The sequence below is a fragment of the Emys orbicularis genome, chromosome 2, assembly GCF_028017835.1.
Source record: "Emys orbicularis isolate rEmyOrb1 chromosome 2, rEmyOrb1.hap1, whole genome shotgun sequence".
NCBI classification, from domain to species: domain Eukaryota; kingdom Metazoa; phylum Chordata; order Testudines; family Emydidae; genus Emys; species Emys orbicularis.
This window is the reverse complement of record NC_088684.1, coordinates 78111439-78132938: the sequence shown is the minus strand read 5'-3', so window position 1 is coordinate 78132938 and position 21500 is coordinate 78111439.

Below are 21500 nucleotides of genomic sequence, written 5' to 3'. Positions count from 1 at the left end.
GGAGGCAGGAGGTCCTGGGTAATGCACTTCCTCCCTTGGAAAGCCTCCATTACCTCAGCTTGTCTACTGCTTTCTCCAGGGCACCTGCTCTGCCCCATGCTGCTCTCCCATTACTTTAGCAAACCTGTTGTGCTCACTTTGCAAACCAAGACTCCCCTCCACCATCACCCCGCTCCCCTTTAATGTAGCCAGCATTTCTTTCCAACAAGGAGCAAGGCATGTTGGACCAGGAGTCGGATCTAGCTATCTTCAGCATAGGAACGTGGAATTATTGTTTTAAATGCTCCTGGAACTGTATTGAAATCAGCCCAAAGATCTGCAGTGCTACATACTCCCAGAAATACCTGGTGATTGCATCCCAGCATAATGACACTTAATTTTCCTCCTTAGACATCTTTAAGTTGCCTGACCCAGCTAAAGGCTAGTTTGCATTCTATAAACTGTCTCTTAATGTAATAAAATTATTCCTCTAGAAATCATTTACATTGCAATTTAAAAAAAAAAAAAACCCTAACATTACAGGGATTTTATTTTCACCCTCACAACTTTTATGCAGTGGGTGGAGGAGCCATGAGTATTTGAAACAATGGCATAGCAGCTGTAATCATTGAACAGTTCAAAATCATAATACATATGTGAATGTCACAGAAAAAAGTGAATGTGAGCTAAAAGAATTGTTTTGATATCTGTTTAGCTGTCACTATAATAAATGAATGTCATTTACCACAATAACACACAGTACAGTGTCTCTTGTGTTTTCACAACAATCTGGACCTGTACAACAATTCCCCGTAAACAGAGACTTCATTCTATTTGTAAGATGAAGACTTCTAAACCTGCCAGCATGAGCAGGGTCATGCTGCTTACAAGCCCCTGAATGTTGCTCGATGCAGCACAAAGATTCTTTCCCAGAAATTTCTATTCCATTGGCATCAATTTTGTGTTCGTTGTTGTAATGCAGTGAAGAGTTCTTGAGCAGGTTTGTTACTAAACTAACAGACTCCTTCCAAGAGCTAGGGTCAGGAACCTTATGGAATTCATTTGCTCCCCTGCTAACTTGCACTTGATAGTAAAATTGTTTCCAGTACATGGTGTTAATTCTATGGCTGGTTGTGAATTGCTGCCCTAAATAATGAACTAAAAATATGAGTTCATTTCTGTACCATATTATGAATGTGTTATTGTCACAGCATGTAATTACAATCATTCACAGTGTGAATGAGGTCTGAATAGTAAATTGTCCTGAAAACAGTCCTCTCTTGTGAATTTATGAATTTGCAAGCTTACCTCTCATAATGATTAATACTGTATCACCATTTAACTCTCAGGTCATTCAGAAGTGCAGTCACCATACCTGAGAAGTCATGGAAGTGAAAAAATATTTACTGTGCAATGAAAATAAGGTTTTATGACAATCTAATTAGTGAATATTGTCCCTTCATAGAATGAAGGTGCAGACAAATATATATGAGGAATGTAAAAAATCCTCCACCGTCAATAAGAGTAAAAATTTTAAATGGCATTGTCCTGACAAGTAAAGCATGATTTTATACTGTCAATTGGACCCATTTTACTGGAGAGACCAGTTTTCCATAGATAGGAGGAAATATCTAGAGAGCCTAAGGAATAAATGCTGTGTCAGTAGATACTTCTGAACCAGTGATTTGAAGCTTTGTGCTTTCTATCAGTAGGAACATCATTGGGCAAAGAGAAAGCTGATTCTATTAAGCAATAGTCTCAAGGTCTATCTTGTGGTGGAATACCTGTACACTGTGTCTTGGATTATTATTATTTTTTTAAATCTTGTTTCAGTTCAATTGAAAACATCAGTTTGGGCCAGAAAATAGGACAGGAGGCAAATTGTGACTCCTCCTCTGCTCCATCCCCCACCCCCAAAAAATCTTCAAAAATCTTTTAAGGGGGTAAAATAAACACACAGAGCCAAATGACAATACTGTAAACTCTCCGGCCTCGCTACCAAAATACTCTATTGTCCATCTAATGTAGACTCCTGGAAATATATTTTAGCTCCAAGAGTGGTTAGTTAGGTGAATACAGATGGTATCCTCAAGAACTTAGAGACAAGACCACTGTTTTAGCAGGTCAATGTATTCTGAACCACAGGCCTTGTCTAATGCCTTTAATTGTACAGAGCTATCTGGAAGAGTAGATAGTAAAGTGCAATAGGCAGAACCAGAAGAGTGACATAGACCAAAATCAGGAGCATTTGCCAGAATTTGTGTTAGGCCAAAATATAGTGTGCCTTCATGCCATATGATTCTAGCCAATGCTGTTCTTCCCTTCAGAAGCTCTAATTCAACAAGAAAAAAATCTGTGAATCACTTAGGCATCGATTCCCTTCCTCCATTGCTCAGCGTCAAGAGGAGCAAACATGCACAACTGATATTAAAGGCCCAAAACTCACAGGAGGTGGTTAAGATGGCACCATGACACACTCCACCTCACAGGGAACCCATGGACCAAAACCACATATCATGGCTGTACAGATTCTGGGGGATGTTTCATGATTGAAAAGGGCAGAATAGGGAAAATGTTCCCTTAAATGTGGCAACCGATTGATTTCTGAGAGGTGAGACCTGCTTGGGAGATAAAAACTAATCAGCTCTACATTAACCCTGTCTGGTTTTACAGATTATATTACCTTTCTCAGGAGTGGAGCTGGTGTGCTGCTGCTGAGGGAGTTGTTATGCTAGAAAGGTGAAGGTCATTAGAGCACTATGGAGGAGCTAAGAACTAACTAAAATTGCCCCTTTAGGTGCCTGTAGTAGAGTCCTCTGAGGGCTAGGTGGCCTAGTGAGTAGCACACCTGGTTTCCAGTCTCTCATCTCCCAGGCAAAACTCAGAAAGAGCTGTCTAACTTCTACCCCTAGGCAGGAGGCATCACAGTCTCGGTCCGCTTTGGAGACTTGCTCTCAACCAGGTGTGGTGGGGGGACCCTGGGCTCCCTATACCCCATGTCCCAGTGGCCCTATGGGAGAGCCATATCTGCAGAGTCCTCCCCACCAAAACTTCTAGTCTGCCACCCCGGTCTATTTCCTACTTATACTCTCCTTCAGTCTGGGGCATGATCCCCTACAGTCCAAACTATGAGGAACTTAACAGAGTCCAAAATGAGCAAAGGCCCACAGGGCTTCCTGGTTCTCAAAAGGGGTGGTGGCTAGAGAAGGCACTACTCAGAGATGGCCCATGCCTGCCGATAGTGGGGGGCAGAGTCAGGGCAGCAACTTGAGAAGATGTTACTGAGCATGTTCAGTCTATGTGAGCATGCTCAGTACAAGCCAAGCAGCAAATTTGGGGGGCACATGACCCCGCAAACTCCCCATCACCTCTGGCACTGCCTGTGGGGGGGAGAAGGGGTAGGGTCTTACCAGCACTGTGATCCCATCTCAGGTGCAACTACCAGCTGTCTTCCAGGAGAAGGGCTTGTTTCTGCCCCCACCATCATCATACCAGTTCAACTCCCCCATCCTGACCTCTGAGCTCTTTTTAACATGCTCTTCAAGGAGAAATCACTGCCCCTCACCTCCCTTTATACTCAATAGCCCAGTGGTTATAGCATTCACCCAGAATGTGAAAGACCAGAGTTCAGATCTACACTCTGCCTGATGTAGAGCAGATATTTAAATCCAGGTCACTCACCTCCCCTGTAAGTACCCTAACCCCTGGGCTATTGGGTTTTCTGGGATGGATCTCTATCAAGTTCTCCCATTGAACCTGTTTCACTATAAATACTTAAATAGTCATTGGAGCAGGGCCTAGAACCGGGATCTTCCAGGTGAGTATAACCACTAGGTTATAGTAATTCTCACTACTTCAAAAGCTACTGAATTATTTATACAAAGTGAAACAGTTTCACAGCTATGAATTCCACTAGGTGGCAGGGCACCTAAAAGTTAGGTGTTGCAGAGCCTAGATCTCCCTGGTGAATCTAGCCATAAGTCCTTTTCTTCAATGTCCTTGAATCCAAAGGAATAAGGACCAATTTCCTCACAATTCTTCAGTTTCCACAGTATATATGGGTTGTACCCCTGACTGATCCAATAAGCCACAAACTGTCCTCTCTGTGGGAAACAAATGAACCAACTGCACAAGGTTCACACTACAGACATTTTGAAGTAGTTTTTCTCTTCCTACAAGTTTTTCCTTGGAAGGAGAGCATTGGCCCCTTAAATTACTTTAAAATATCACCCATAATCAGCACAGAGCAAACTTCAGAGGATTAATTTGGATAAGCATTAAAATAGTTGGATATTAATTTGCATGTCTTTGGTCTAAAAACCGGACTGAAGTCTGACCTAGTTATAGATCCCACAAGAAAAGCTTTTCATATGGTATTTTGTCGCCTCTTTTTCAAGTTTTCTTCAAAAATGGGAAGTGCAAAACTGAAAAAATGAGGGGAAACAAATACATTGACTTTTTTCAAACCTCAAAAGCTTTGGTACACATTCACTTCAAGTTTCCGAACAAGGCTCAGGTTTTTTCTTATTTTATCTGAAACAATTCACCTGTCTCTTCTTTTCTTAATGCTAGATCTTCATTCCCTTTCCGTTCATTTTTTTCCAATGCTTTGCCCATCATTTTTTGTCTGTATATTCGCATATGTGAGTGCTAATTTTAGCTTTGTCTAGTCTGTTCTTATATTGCAGACACTGCTATTAATTCATAATTCAAACATTACAAAGCCAGCAAATGGTAGAGTAATTCTAAAGGCAAATCTATGACTAATTATAACTTACTCATTTCACAAAGTTTTGCTTTGAATAATGGCAATTTTTGCCATAAAATGGTGGTTGTCATATAGGAGATATTTTTTCCTAAAAGATCCAAATGGAGATGGAGGTTTTAGTGCACAGTGCAGTGACATGTCAAAGAAAAACTTAATAGTGGGTGTTATATGGGAGATTTCATAGAGGATCTGAAGCATCAACGCACAGTGAAGTAACAGCAAAGAGAGAAACTTAAAACAACTAATGGGCTAAATTGTGGCTTTGCTGCAAGCCCTGAACAAAGGGCAGTACATAGTTGTGCTGCCCTGGGAGCTGAACAGGGATCAGACTGTGACTCCCCTTCCATGAGGAATGAAATAATCTTCACCACTCTTGTACCTGGTGGAGATTACTTCCCCTATTATGCCTGCCAGCAGGGGTAGAGCTGTGGGTCCACTCAATCCCCACCCACCGGCATGGAGGGGGGAGTGTTAATTCTATGGAGGTTGCTCTTCTTCCGGCACTGTTGCCTGCTTTATGCTTCCTTACTCCCTCTAACTTCAGTGCAAGTGCACAACAAGGCTCACAGTCTGACCCAAAGTGTGTTTTGTTAATGTATATTGTTGGGCCATTATGAATTACACCTTAAATTGTGTCAGACTGATGGGATAGAATAGGATAATGTGAAACTAAAGCCCATTTATTTGTGCAGCAATCTAAATTAAATATCAAGGAGATTATAGAAGGGAGGTGGGTTCATCCCTTAACTTCTATATAATAAATAAAGTCACAATACTTCAATCTCATATATTACTTGGATAGTAGGGGACAGATTCTGGAACCCTTACTCACTTTGAGTCGTAACTTATTTCTCAAATAGTGGTATTGATTTTGAAATACTACTCAAGGGTATCAGAATCTGTCACTAAATTTTTTAATGGTAGTGTAACACAGTAGTAGAAGCAACACACTCACTTCTAGTAGTCACTGTGAATCTAACATTTATGTATCTTTCATCCAAGATAAGAGACTACAGTGGCCAGAATCTGATTTCACTTAGACAGTTTCTGCACTGAAGTCTATGGCGTTGGTAACAGAACAATCTATCCCTTTCAGGGCTTGCCCAGGTCCTGCCAGCCCTATTCCAAGTTCATACCCCTTAAAGCAAAGGATTCTGAAAGATGTAGTTCCCTGGGTGATTCCTGGCAAGCATTGTGTGGTGGGAGAGCAACAGCAGAATAATATGTAGAAGAGAAAAGAGGCCTGGAGAGGACAACAGCAGACTGGAGAAACTCTCAGAGGGTCAGGGTGGTGTGCTTCTCTTCTGCTGGAGAGGGAGCCAGGGAAGGAGTCTGTGAATGGTTAATGGAGGATTGCTGGGAAGAAGATTGTGGAAAGAGATAGACAGGTATTGTAGGAAGTGGCCTTGGGAAAGAGAGGAACAAGTTTCCAAGCCCAGTAGTGGAGGAACTGCATACCCCCACAGTGGCACAAGTATTAGTACTGTATTTCTTTTGACAAGCGGAAGGGCATTATAGAAACATCTGTGACCCATGAAAATGGTGGGCCCTGCACGAAGACAAAGGAATACTGAACTGTTTATTCTCTGGAAGGACAAAGGACCAGGACAGAGCCTGGAAGAAGACTGCTGAGCCTGGGAATGACTGTTGAACATGGAGAAGGTCCAAGGAACTGTTTAGAGTCTGGAGAGGGCCAATAAGACCACTGTGTCTCAGATGGACTTTTGTTCTGCCTTGGAAGGGGAGGACTCTTATTAGTTTGGGTAGAGGGCCAAGCCTCATTACTAACTGAGGGGAAACTGTGGCAGTTACCATGGATGGCTGATTCATAGATTACGAGGCCAGAATGGACCATTGTGATCATCTAGTCTGACATCCTGTAAAACACAGGACAAATGACTTCCCTGAATAATTCCTGATTAAACTAGAGTGTATCTTTATTTAAAACTTGCCAGTGAATGAGAATTCACCACTGTCGAGATTTCCTCTGAAACCTTTTCCACTTGGCTTTCCCAAGAACTCAGTTTGACTCCGGATTTCATCACTCTGGTATCCTTATGATGGAGCATTGTGATGGCGCATTCACCCCATACAGGGCCTGGAAGGGTTAAGATGGCTAAGTGGGCCAATTAACTGCCCAGGCTGAACCTGGAGAAAGAGACAGGAAGCAGGGATTTAAGTAGAACAGGCTCAGCTGGGCATTAAACAGATGAAGCCCACATAATGCAGGAAGCTGACAACAGAAGGGGCTGAAGGGAAGGAGTCTTCAGTCATTCCCTGGGCGAAGAAAAGGGTGTCTGGGGCTAGAGGCAAGTACCCTACAGTTACTCCCTGGGAGGAGGAAGTGTGGCTTGGCAAGCCCAGAGAAGGGAGAGCGTTAGAGAGGTAGGCAAGGCATAGGGGAAAAGGTATGGGGTAAGTCAAACCTTGCCTGCCAATAAGAGGTACCCTGAGCTGGGACCCTGAGTAGAGGGTGGGCCTGGGTCCCCCTACCAGCTGTTGATGAAGTGGTGCTGGCGGGGCAGTGAGCAGGAAGACTGTCTGCACTCATTTGTGAAGAAGGACTTTGATACCGTGGAAGTGGAGAACACATACGGTGACCCGGCCAGAGGGCCAAATCACAAAGAGGCGGCTATGGTTCCTGGAGTGAGAAAGTCCATGGGATGATGAGAGAGACAATGCCAGAAGAAGGCACAATGCCTGGCTGGAGCTAATCCCCAGGATGGCCAAGAGAAGGCACCACCAGTGATGCATGAATCCCGTGACAGACATACAGCAAAGACTATGTAGTGTTGATCAGACTCTAATGCGGGGGTGGGGGGGTGTATAGGACATACCATAGATCCAATATTATATAGCAAACATTCCTCTTTTATATGCATTTACATATACATACATTACATACATATACATTGCATTACTACATATTACATCATATTCTTCAGGATTCACTGGGTTACTTAACCAATCTTCGTACAGCATGCGCCAGTTCCCACACTATGTATACCTAATCTACTCTCTGTCTCACTACATTTCAGGTTCAACTCATCCACTGTAAGTGGTACCAGGGTGTTCCCCCCATCTCAGCTATTACAGCATAGCACAGACATCTTGTCTCCAACTAGATGATCCAGTTACCTCCTTAATCCTTTCTCCAAAAAATTCCGAGAAATTAGGCCCCTTCCATATCCATTTACTCATGTCAAGCAAGCCCTAAAATGTCAAAAAAGCCTACAACCACAACCTTTGCTAAGTTGTTCCAATGGTTTATTACTCTCACTGTTAATTCATACCTTATTTCCTGTCTGAATTTGTCTATCTTCCACTTCCAACCACTGGATCTTATACCTTTTTCTGCTAGATTGAAAAGCTGATTATCAATTTTTTTGTTCTTCATGTAGCTACTAATCAATTGTGATAAAATAACCTTTTACCCTTCTCTTTGATAAGTTAAACACATTGAGCTCCTTGAGTCTATCATTATAAGGCATGTTTTCCAATCATTCGTGTGGCTCTTTTCTGAACTCTTTCCAATTTATCAGCTTCTTTCTTGAATTGTAGATATCAGAACTGGACACTTGATTCTAGTAGTGGTCACACCTGTGCCAAATACAGAGGTAATATAACTTCCCCACTCCTACTCAAGATTCCGCTTTTTGTACATCAAAGGATCATATTAGTCCTCAATTAGTTGCTCTTCATTAAGGGTTCTGTCCTTTGGAATATACTCCCCCATCTAAAATATCCCTCATTCACTGATGTTCACGGACACACTCATCTTTTGGGAATGAGGTATATTTTTGATGGGTGATGTGTATTGTGGATTGGGTATTTATTTATGTGGTCTGCTTTTATTTGAGATCTGTTATACATAGTGTAGATGCACCTGTCTCTCTTCTATGTATATAATTGTTCTGTCAATAATCTTTAGTGGTGTCAAAAGTGTAAGATATGTGGCTCTTTTGGTTTTGTTTTAAATATCTACATGAATACAAACAAACTTATATTGTGCCACTGCTACACAGAAAACAGATGGGAAAATGCAATGGTGTAAATTAAATGTCTGAGGTGAGTCAGAAAATAGGTGCAAGCAGAGAAGTAATTTAATGTAGACAGGTTTGGCCTAATCTTGAGAAGTGCTGAACACCCAGACATTAATTACATTCAACAGATGATGTGTGTGCTCAACACCTCTGAAATTCAAACCCTAGGTATGCAATAGAAGTGTAACAAGATAAGTGGGGATGAAAGTGAGTGGCAACAGGAAAAGCAAATAATAGGAGAGTGGAAGATATGGTGGGGACAGGGATGAGCTTTTTTACACTTCTCCTTCCCATTAGTTGATTTTCCTACAATGTTTCCCAGTATTATATAGTTTCCATTTCATTTTACATATTCACTGAATTCCAAACCAGTATATGTGCCACTGCATTATCACTTACATGCAAGTTATACCAATGTATGTATATTACATCACCATTTAGCTCACCTCTGAATTTGATCCAGAAATTTGCACAGCAGTTGCACCTGCTTACGGCACAATTAATTTGACCCAGTGACTTTCCTAAGATTTCTGCTACATAGACTTTTCTGGAACAAAATGAATTAGGCTCCCTTGTTTACCCACCTTTGTCTTCCTGCTAGGCATTACTGGGTTCAAATTTCCTTAGATAAAACCTAAAGTTGCTTCGCAAAACATGGCTTCCAGAAACATCATTTGAGTGCAGTATATGGCCTGGGGTAGAGTTCAGGAATAAATGAGTATTCTGCACAAATCTTTCAAAGATGTCTGCCATCATTCAGTTAAAGCCAGGAATTCCTCTTGTGACCTCTCTTTGACCCAGTCAGATAAATGCTAGAGTGGACAGCATAGGTCAAAATAAGTTATGCACTCATGAACTGCATAGGACTATGCCAGGCAAATAACACCACTGTATGCCAATCTATCCTGGATCTGTAAAACTGTAAATCTTTTTGTTTGTTCGTTTCATTTAAAAATTGCAGATGTACAAAAAGAAATAAGATAGGAAGAAAGTGTCAAGCAGAATGAATGCTGACAACCCTGTCTAACTGGTTAGTGCCTTTGAGAATTGCTTCATGTGCCACTAAAAGAAAACAACTAACTCAGTCTTTTGGGAAGAGGCTTATGGTGCGTTGTCCAACAGTTACTTGGATTTTTCTAGGCAGTACTCAATAAAGGTTTGCAACCTGTGAGGCTGCAACCTGTGTCAAATTTCTTTACATTTAATAGAAGCCTTGAAAGCCCTCAAAGGTGGAAGCAAACACATCTTCATATTGACAAATGCTAAATACACCATGTGTGAGCATTCTATGTTTACAAGCAGCAAAGAGTCCTGTGGCACCTTATAGACTAACAGACGTATTGGAGCATGAGCTTTCGTGGGTGAATACCCACTTCGTCGGATGCATGTGGAAGTGCAAGAGCTCAGCCTCTTTCAGTATATGGCTCTCTCTTTGTTTGTAGGAAATGACAAAACATGGTCATGCTCCAATATGTCTGTTAGTCTATGGTGCCACAGGACTCTTTACTGCTTTTACAGATCCAGACTAACACAACTACCCCTCTGAAACTATGTTTACAATGAGCCTCAGTGCTCGGGAGAAATGTGAGTTACGTTAACTGGAGAGAGAACATAATAAATAGGCAATTAAATGAATACAGAATAACCAGTCAACAAAGCTAGGAGAGCTGGTTTCCTTCTTTAGAAATAAAGATCTGGATACTTGATTTAAATCACATTTCATTATATCACTTATGTGGAGTTCCAATACGTCATATTGACAAATGATGAGATGCAAGATACAGAACCTGATGCAACAAAGTAACTGCTCAAATCTGCTTTACCTCCTTTGGGTATGCAGCATATGTCCTTTGATAGGGCATTTGTATAGCCCTACGGAGATAGTGTAGCAGTATATATTGCAGCTCCCTTTAAATCAGTGAGCCCACCTCTAAATTTATAACTCAGGAAATGCATTTGAGAGAATGTATGCCATCTACAATTAGATAAACTGATTAGCTAATATTTGGTCAGTATTTCTGACAGATGGTTGACCAACTGAAAGGTGAAGATATATTACGGTAGATGCACAGTATATATTGTGAATATACATATATTGGATCCATGTTACACAAACATGGATAACTCTGTTTTTTTACAGAGGTATTAATTTACTACTTTATCCATTATGGGCCTGCTCCAAAGTCCATTCAAGTCATCCATTATCAAGATTAATTTCAATGTCCTTTGGATCAGGCCCAATTTGAGCTCAGTTTTTATATATGTTGTTTTTCAGTGCTTTTTATATAATTTGATTTCTTTCTATTTACAGTCATTAAGCTCTGCCAGGGACTCACTGAGCGATCTTAGGCAAGTAACTTCATCTCTCTGACTCTGTTTTCCCATTTGTAAAGGGCAAGGGAGAAAAATTACGACTGTTGTGAGGATGTATTATTTGTACAGTGCTTTGAATATTTGAATAATTTATTACATATTTGATTGCTGTACAACGTTCTGGGGGTCCTCACTCAATTTGTACTCAATCCTTAGTTCTATATACTTGTGTGGACCAAGAAAAATAAATGTCAATGAACTTGGGATAAGGCACATTATTTAGCATTTATAACATGTCATAGTTAAGCATCTCAGGATAAATCCCAAGAGTTGCTGGGAACCTGCTTTCCCATGGACTTTAACAGGAAGTGCAAGACCTCAGCCTCTTTCAGTATATGGCTGTCTCTTTGTTTGTAAAGTATCAGAGGGGTAGCCGTGTTAGTCTGGATCTGTAAAAGCAGCAAAGAGTCCTGTGGCACCTTATAGACTAACAGACGTATTGGAGCATGAGCTCTTTGTTTGTAGGAAATGACAAAACAATTTCAAAGATCAGGAAAATAGTTTAGAAGGTTGGAATTAAAGACCTACCATTTGACTCAAAACTACTTGGTGTGAAATACCCATTTGTTCAGAGGACCTTTCTACAGCAATCCTGGAGCTAAATATTCCCATTTCTCATTAACCTAAGTCTGTGGCCCTGGGGGATGGTATAGCTTAATTTTTTTTCCTTTCAAGACAGCGTATACAAGCAAAAACATAACATCAACCTGCTGTTGAAGAAGAACATTTATTGATCTTACATTGCTGATGTAACATGATAATTCATCAATGTAACAATAGCAATAGGTATATTAGTTTCAACTAAATTGTATTGGTGACTGACCATATATTAATATATATTAAAAGTTCATTTTAGAGTTTACACTTGCATGTTCAGTCTATGGCTCCAGTTCTAAATATATTCACCTCTATTCTTTGTTTTTGCTGCCCATAATTTTTACTCTTCAAAGTCAAAACTCTTCCCTATTCTTATCACTGAAAGCAGAATTTAAAAAATAGGAGACAGCACAGATTTTAAAATATTGATAGAAGAAACCAGATGTGGTTAAAAGGAGCTAGAATGTGCAGAAATGTAGATGAGACACAGCTGCAAAACTTGGACCTGGATTTCTAATAACAATTTAAGGCTTTTTGGCGTGTTCTAGCAAAAAAGCAACATTACTGAAATTAGCAAGCAGACAGTGTTCCAGAAAAAAATGACCATGCTCAGGGCAAGTAGAAAGCTCATGATCAAAGAAGCAAATTGTCCAAATAATGACTAAAAGGGATATGTGTTTATAATTACTTGCAGGGTTAGGCTCTCTTCAATGCTATTTGTCCAGTTATCAACTAATTTTTGCATCCATGTCTTGTTAAATGTCATAATAGCAATAATACTTCTGTGGCTGAAATAATCTTGAGTCAAAATTATTCTCACCAATACCTTTACTCAAAACCCCTTCGTAAGGAGTCCAGCTGATTGTTGCACCTATAACATTATTTCAGTAATCTAAAATTCAACCTGAGCCTCTTCAGAGAGATGTCCAGAAACTTAAGATGCTTTGATTAAAAATTACAATAGAAGAGGAATATACAATACCCTTTCAAATAGGATATATAGCAATTTGCATAAATAAACTGCATTAAAATTATTGAGTGGATATGAATGGCCTACAATGGAGAAACGGGCTTTTAGAGATTGAAATAATAGGAAATGCAGAACAGGTGAAGTTAAGGAAAATTCTAAAGAAAATCTTGGCTTGGTTCTTATTTTAACTGGAAATGAGACAGTTATTAAGAGAGAAATCATTTGAGTCAAATTCAGACATAGCCTAAACAGGTCAGTTCCACTCATGTCACTGGAATTTAACTTGCTTTCACTAGGTCTGAATTTTTACTCTACAGTAAAAATGAAACCATCTATTTAATGAACAAACAGACAAACTTGATTGCTTTTTTTAAAAGAATGCAAAGATTATTAGTAGACTAAGGGAATTCAGCAATCACACTATATTTGGACTTTAGTAAAACATTTGATCTTGTCCTACAAACTCTTAATTGGAAAAAATAATTCAAATCAGTTTGGAGAGTAACACTATGATGTGGTCTGAAAAGAAACAATAAAGAAAGAATAATTATATATAGAAACATCTAGAGAAATAATCCAAAAGACACACTGGAAACAACATACACCTCTACCTCGATATAACACTGTCCTCAGGAGCCAAAGAATCTTACCGCGTTATAGGTGAAACCGCATTATATCGAACTTGCTTTGATCCGCTGGAGTGCGCAGCCCCGCTCCCCCGGAGCACTGCTTTACCGCATTATATTCAAATTCGTATTATATCAGGTCGCATTATTTCGGGGTAGAGGTGTAGTTGGAAGCCGCTTGACATGCAGTAATGCTACCTGGGGCTCTGAGGCGATAGTGAACAGTATATTCGCCTGATTTTATAATGTGATATGGCTGTAAAAAAGGCCTATTTTCAGCATTGGATTTAAAGACCTCACATAACACTGCACAGTTGTAATAATCCTTGTCTGTATGTCTCCATTGTGACTGGTTCCAATATTATTACATTGGTTTTTGAGTTCCATGCTATCAGAAAGATATTGACAAATTTGAAGGGAGATCAGAGAAAAGCAACAAAAATGTGTAGAGGACTGGAGGGAATCAGTTGAGGAAAGACTAAAAGAGCTAAACACATGTAGCTTGCTAAGGGAAAATTAATACAGTGGGGGCACAGATGGGGGAAAGGTAGGCTAACAACCATTTAAAGTATTATTTAGCATTCTGCACAAGGGCAGAATGATGAGTAATGGGATGAAATTAAGAGACTATTTAAAGAAAAAATGTAGCTGTCCTGACAATGAGACTTACTAGGCTGTGCAATCACTTCCCAAGACAACTGGTAGAGGCCCATCACTTGAGACTAAAATTAAATCTAGAGTGCACAAAACATTAATTGTGGGGAATAATAACATAGTGTCTAATAGGTATCTTTCATCACTAACTCCTATGAATCCTATGGAAACAAAACTGGGTTATCACAATTGAACGTTTTTCTAAGAGTAAAGAAAAGTTTCATTAATTTTTTGTCTAAAGTTTCATGTGAGTTGTATAGAAGATGAGTATATAGAATTCAAAGACAGTAGGTTGGATTCAGCTTTCATTAACTTCAGTGCAGCCATTCCAGATTTGCACCAACGTAATTTGTATCCAAATCTGGTGTAATTTGGATGTGTGTATTGTAAAAGTGTAGCAGAAATAGTGGAATAAAGAAACTTTATGCAGGAATTATGTCTGCTAGAAACCTGCTATATTGTAATTACAGATTTAATAAAATCCACATATGGGCAGCCATTTATTTTGTAGAGCTTTGTTGTTGGTTTTGGGTTGTTTTCTCAGTTGAGATAAATCCTGCAGGAGTGTAATGGAATAAATATGGGCTCCGTTTCTGATATAATACAGTACTAGCAAAGTAGAATCATATCACCGGGTTGGTAGAAGCCACTTTTTTTTTCTTATACTGAATGCAGGAACTAACTACTGCAATAAATCACCTTTTCTCAGTGTAGCAAGACCAATATATGTATGAAGTCAAATGCATCATAGCGAATGCCACACAAAATGTGGCTTCTACCCCATGAGACACGAGTGCTGTATATTTTGCCATTTTCAATCCAACTTTGTATCATTCTAAATTTGTGAAGTGTAAACATATTTGATTAAGATCTCAACAGTGTGTTGACATGTTAAAAAAGTTAGATTCACAAGCCTCTTTGCCTTAATGAATTAGTTTATTTCAAATAATCATAATTTAATTTAGAAAACAGAAGTGAGTTCTTCTGAACAGTCCTTGCTTCTTGATACATTATCTGGGGGCCAAATTCTGATTCCCTGACTTCAGTTTAGTAGTACATTTCTTTACAAATAATCTTTAACTACAGTGGAACTACCTGTAGAGGAGGCCATCAGTGTAAATACTCGCCAATGCCAAACTTGGAAAAACCATGAGTCAAGTCCCAAAAACTCAGGAGATTGACTTAAACAGTGCAAGATTGTTTTAAAAAAACAACAAATTTAGGCTTCTTTTTATTTGCCTTCTCATTTCTGAGCTTCCAGGATGCACTGCGATAACATATTCCAGCTTTTCTCTGTGACCATGAGGACTAGGAATTTGCTTTTTTATTCAAATGAAAGATATTTCCATATATTCATGCAACTTCAGAAGCTTGGGGTTCAAGGAAAACTTCAGCTACTGTAAAATTCATGATACAGTTGTGGTAGTTTGAAACACTGCTTCCAGAATCTGACCCAAAGTGATTAAATATTCAACAAAGCAAATGTAAACTTTCTATTCTGTTGCATGAATATCTGAACACAATTTATTATATTAATCTCTCTCATGTTCTTGTAATCTCATGTTCTTGTAATCTGCTATCCTCTTTATAGTGTACATTACAAACAAGTTTGATTATTTTGGGTGAGATTTTCAAATGTGTTCAGCCTTTTGCTAAGAGAAAACAGAGCAAGGTAATACTGATCATATTTGCAAATTCTACCCTTCAACTATATTTGCTGTTTACTTTCCATAGTAACTCATAAGACAAGTTCAAACAAAATTTGTTAAAACTAATTTATTTCCATCATTGTTCATTACCTTTAGGAATTGCAAGATCACTGTCATTTCAGGGAAAATGTCTTAAAGATATACTCATCAAATGATTTCTACTGGTGTGATTAAAAGCAAAGATGCAGTCCTCAACAAGTGTGCATTTATTGGTTATCTTTGCCCCTAACAAAGCAATAATAGAATCATAGTCCTGTAGAGCTGGAAAGGATCCAGAGAGGTCATCAAATCCAGCCCCATGCACTGAGGCAGGATAAAGTGAACCTAGACCATCCCTGACAAGTGTTTGTCCAACATATTCTTAAAAACTTCCAGTGATGTCCAACTCTTTCCAGAGCTTAACTACCCTGATATATTAATTTGAAAGTTTTTCCTAATATCTAACCTGAATCTGCCTTGTTTCAAATTAAGCCCATTACAATCCTTGGACATACAGAACAATTGATCCCCGTCCTCTTTATAACAGCCCTTAACATATTTGAAGACTGTTATTAGGTCTCTCCTCAATTTCTTTTCACAAGACTAAACATGCCTAGTTTTTTTAACCTTTTCTCATAGGTCAGATTTCCCAAATCTCTTATCATTTTTGTTGCTCTCCTCTGGACACTCTCCAATTTGTCCCCATCTTTCCTAAAGTGTGGCATCCAGAATTGGACACAGTACTCCAGCTGTGGCCTCATCAGTGCTGAGAAGAGTGGGACAATTACTTCCCATGTCTCACATACAACATTCCTGTTAATACATCCCAGAATGATATTAGCCTTTTTTTGCAACTGCATTACATTGTTGATTCATATTCAACTTGTGATCCACTATAAGCCCCAGATCCTTTTCAGCAGTACTATCATATACCCAGTTATTCCCCATTTGGTTTTTCCTTCCTATAGGTAGTACTTGTCTCTATTGAATTTCATCTTGTTGAATTCAAACTTATTCTCTAATTTTTCAAGGTCATTTTGAATATTAATCATGTCCTCCAGAGTGCTTGCAACCCTTCCCAGCTTGATGTCAGATGCAGATTTGATAAGCAGACTCTCTACTCCATTATCCAAGTCATTAATGAAACTATTGTATAGTACCAGACCCAGGACTGACCCCAGAATACCCCAGTAGATATGCTCTCCCCATTTGATACCAACTATTGATAACAATTCTTTGAGAACAGTCTTTCAACCAGTTATGCACCCACCTTATAGTAATTTCATCTAGTATTTTCCTAGTTTCCTTCTGAGGATGCCATGTGGGATGGTGTCAAAAACCTCACTACAATTAAAATATATGATGTCTACTGCTTCCTCCTATCCACTAGGCTGTAACCCTGTTAACAAAGGCCATATGTCTGGTTTAGCATGATCTGTTCTTGACAAATCCATGTCGGCTGTTCCTTATAACCTTATTCTCCTCTAGGTTTAAATGATTTTTTTGATGATTTGCTCCAGTATCTTTTCAGGTATTGAAGTTAGGCTGACTAGTCTGTAATGCCTTAGTCCTATTTGTTCCTTTTTTTAAAGATAGGTACTATGCTTGCCCTTTTCCAGTCCTCTGGGACCTCATCATCCTACATGAGTTCTTGAAGATAATTGCTAACGGTTTTGAGATAACTTCAGCTAATTCCTTAAATACCCTAGATTAATTTAATCAGTCTCTGCTGACTTCAATACATCTAACTTATCTAAGTATTCTTTAACTTGTTCTTTTCCTATTTTAACTTGCATTCCTTACCCCCTTGTTAATATTTCGAGTATTTGGTCACCTTCTTTTAGTGAAGACTGAAGCAAACTAGATGTTAAAGACTGAAGCATTCTTGATGTCATCAGTTATTAGCTCTCCTTCCCTGCTAAGTAGAGGATCTACACTGTCCTTCAACTTTCTCTATATCAGCCCCATTATATCATTTTTATATAATGATTAAATAGCTTTTGAACCCTATACATAGTGGAGCTTTCAGTTTGCTGTCAGGGGTCTCATAATCCTCATATTTACTGTTTACAAAGGCTATTAACTTAATATACAAAAGTAAGGAAAGCAGTTACATCATTTAATTTTTAAAACAGGAATAAGACACTCCAGTTATTGTATTTTAAATAAGTTGTGCATTATTCCAGATATTAAAATAATTCTTCTTTTTGCCTGAAGTATGCTATAATCAGACAGAAATCTATCATATCGTATTGCTTAACTATAGAATGATAATTGAAAAGTTTACTCTTGCATTCTTCAACTTATCCTCATCATTTTGCACTGTAAGTAGATGTTTTGTTGCTACCAAGGGAAAGACATTTTTCCTTTTTCAAAATAGCTATTAGGAGACAATGTCTCTGATGATGGGTAATGGGCTATATAGTCTTTCCTATACAAGTTTTTAGTTCAAATCCAACCCAGAATGGTGGTGATTGAAAGATGTTCCAGTTCCTGGCTCTTTGTGATTCTTTCCTCTCTATAAATGTGGATCAAAACCTGTGTTTGTGGCTCTCAGTCTGGTATATTTCATAATCAGGACACTGAAGACATTAAAATAAAAAGCTAGAAGGAAGTAATCTGTGATTTCCATTCCTTCAACTCAGCAGAATGATCAGTAATCCCTTGTCCAGTCTCTTATGAGAAGAACATCTTGTAATAAAATCTCTTCAGATGTGAAAAAATTCAAGTGCTGTTTGCTTTCAAACTCTCACTAGTTCCACCTGCTGTAATTTATCTTATTCACATATTTCATCCTATATTTTGTGCAATCATTGATTCATTATTCACCCACTAACATTACTTGATGCTTTGTGATTTATTACAAAGTTTGCTTGGTCTAAATAGTTCTGAAGGACTTAAGTAGTTACATCATTGTGTTAAATTCCTTCAGCTCATTTTTGTGGGGAGAGGTGACATTAGGGATTTTGGCAACCTAAGCAGAGTTCAGCTGAGTAGCACTGAGAGAAAGTCTAACTATTCTTGAATAAGAATATTATTAAGACTGTCTTTGAAAGATTTTTTTCATTTCTACAAAATGAATTACTATTCTTAGTTCTTCAAGTTTGATCCTTTGTATAACTGGCAAACATCGATCTTACAAACAAGACATGCGAGTTCAGTGGGACTACTCATATGCGTAGTTACCCATATGTATAGGTAGGACTAGAGCTTAAAGTGCTTTTTTCAGGTGGACATACTATGTTGCCCCAGGTAACTAACTTAACTTTTCTGTGCCTCTATTTACCCATTTGCAAAATGGGTAAAATACTTGCCAACTTCCAGGCATGTTTGGGACTTATCTAATAATCTGTAAGTGTCTTCAAGCCTTAGGAGCAATCAAAATGAAAAATAGTTGTTGTTTTTTCTTAAGTCCACTTAGAAGGTAGTATTCTGTGAACTTTTTTTACTTTCTGAAAATTTTTAAACCTGAACCATAACAAGAACTGTGCGAATTAAATGCCAGGACCCTTGTATTATTCTTCCACTCCATATATTAATTGAACCTTTATAAATTGTTCAATCAAACATGACTTATAGTAACTCTTAATAGGAACAGCTAACTGAAAAAACTATATTTCTTTTAGAGAAATAGCAAAATGTTCTGTGTATACCTGCTAAATGGCTAGTTCATGGCTCCTAATAGACATTAAAGATCACAGTTCATATTCTGTTATATCCAGTTTAATGAAGAACCAAAATCCAACTATTAGAGGTGAATGGACTGATGTACACCTGTGGATTGAAAGGATAATAATCAGGGAAAGAGAATGAGCTTGAAAAACATGATGTTCGGGAGACTTGGAGGGAAATACTGGGGAGACTTGGCAAACTTTCTGTATCAAAGTAAATAGTGTACAGCTACCATGAGTGGGGCTGCTCTACAGAAAAATGTGGAGAGTGTGCATTTTAAAAGTTATATGCAGTGTTGTTATTGCCATATTGGTCATAGGATATTAGAGAGACAAGGTGGCTGAGTCTGGACCAACTCTCCTGGTCCAATAAAAGATATTACCTCAGTCACCTTGTCTCTCATTTTAAACATTGGCAGAAATTGTTAATTAGAAAGGAACCTTAAATAAATTAGAAAGGAAATTTAAATAAAAAGGATTGTTTGAGAAGATTACTATAGTTCACATTACAACCTAATGTGCCAACACTGGTCACAATGCTGCACCTACCAATGAAGGAATTTGGGGGCACTAAACACATTTCCCCCCCACTCATATGTGGTGTGATAACAAAACCTATTGTGCTAAGCAGACGTGTATTAATTCATTGTACAAGTTTCCATGGCTGTAGGCCACCTGGGGATTCCACCTAGTGCTAGAAAAAACTGCCTGGTGGCCAGTTCGCCCAGCTTTGCCATTGTAACGGGGACTGTTGTAGCTCAGGCCTGTACTCCCTTGCAGTCAGATATGGTGCACCTGGTGAGGCCTACCTTGATTTCCCCCTACCCAGAGGTATAAACAAGTCCAAACAAACTTCAGGTATTAAGAATCACCCTGACCTGGGAGTCTCATTTATTTACAAGAAGATTGCTCACAAAGCACAAACAAAACCCTCCATTTCCCAGCTGAGAAAACTCAGTCAGACCTAGTCTGTTTGACCCCAGCCAAGTCTGCTATTTGCACCCATTCAAGCTCCTTCTAGGAGTGCATCCTCCGCTTAACTCAGGCTCCCTGCCCTAGGATCACAGCATCTGTCTAACTCTGGCTGCCTGGTTACTCCCCTCCTCCACAGCTTCCTTTTTCTTCTGGAGTCTCTCTAACTGAGCTGCCATGCGCCTTTTATTAGTCCCAGGCGCTTCCTTGCTTAATTGGCTAACAATTAAACACCTACTTATTCCCATGTGCAGTTTACAGGATCGTCATGGCCAGTTAGGCCCTAATTCTCCGTGAAAGGCTACTGGCCCCACCACAGGACCATTAATGAAATGGAGGATCTGGCTTGTAGAGTTTTCAGTAAATGGATTTCTATGTAGCTCCTTAAAGTGGATATATAGCTATATATGTGGAGGTGGTATGTAACTAATAAATTGTATTTATCACATGGTCCTCCTACTAATTAAATCTCTGCCCCTTATCTGCCCTTGTTTGGACATCTTCCAACATTCCATACCATTACACAGCTTTAACCAGCTGCCTTTTGTTTAAAGCAAACGTGAGCACCTTTGAGGCTGGAGGTAGGCATGGAGAGTCCAATATATACGGACATTAGCTTTGCCCTTTTCACTCAGGTCAAAATTTAAACTTGCTTGCAGCAAAAACTGATGATACTGGCTGGCCTTTAACTCACCTACCTTCATGAATGAACCAGTTTTAGGTACTCTAAAGTCTTCATGCTTCCCTGTGTTTTATATATTTTTTCAATTCACATCTAGTGTGTGCGGGGGGAGATAGAGTTTTTGCTTTTGGGGAGTGAAAGCAACTAGGGCTCAAAAACAGCCATTTAAAAACCTCTCTCCTCCACACTTCCTCTTTCATCTCCCTATTATTTTCTCTTCTCTTCATATCCTTTTTCCCTCCCTACATTTTAAACCTCTCCTTTTGTTCTTTAATCCTACTCTTCCTTTCCCCCCTTTTTTCTTCTTTTCATCTATCTACCTAACCTATCTGACCCCCATTACTGTCATATCTGAGTGCCGCACAATCTTTAATGTATATATCTTCGCATTTATCCTATACTTATCCTTCTGCCTTTCTCTCTTTGCTTCCCTTCCCTTTCTCTTTCCAATTTACTCTCTCATGCTTAAATTCCATT